Genomic DNA, 296 nt, shown 5'->3' with positions numbered 1-296 from the left:
TCCTGATAAATTAAATTCAAAAAGTCTCTCATCTCCTTGTCCGTCCACTTTTTTTTTTTGTCTTTGTTGACACCCCGCCATGTGTGCAGACAGAGAAGAAATACTGGACAGAAATTAACTAAAACTTCTTCTTTGTTTTGTGGCGAGTTGCAACCATAAAATGACCTAAAACTTAATTGCAATGAATTATTTATTCGGAAAATAACATTTACATCAACAGTTATCCTATAAGCCGTACATATAGCCGAATTTTACTGTCTCCATAAGGCATTTTTCATTCGATATCACTTAATTTG

The 296-nt window shown here is 33.4% G+C and overlaps 1 long non-coding RNA gene across 1 annotated transcript in view; it reads left to right on the top strand.

The window, feature by feature from the left end:
- Positions 1-296, top strand: part of LOC116703371 (uncharacterized) — a 4,115-nt gene that overhangs the window by 431 nt on the left and 3,388 nt on the right. The window lies entirely within an intron of this gene.

The sequence above is a fragment of the Etheostoma spectabile genome, chromosome 15, assembly GCF_008692095.1.
Source record: "Etheostoma spectabile isolate EspeVRDwgs_2016 chromosome 15, UIUC_Espe_1.0, whole genome shotgun sequence".
NCBI lineage: Eukaryota > Metazoa > Chordata > Actinopteri > Perciformes > Percidae > Etheostoma > Etheostoma spectabile.
The sequence above is the reverse complement of the archived record's forward strand: the minus strand, read 5'-3'. Positions and strand labels throughout refer to the sequence as shown.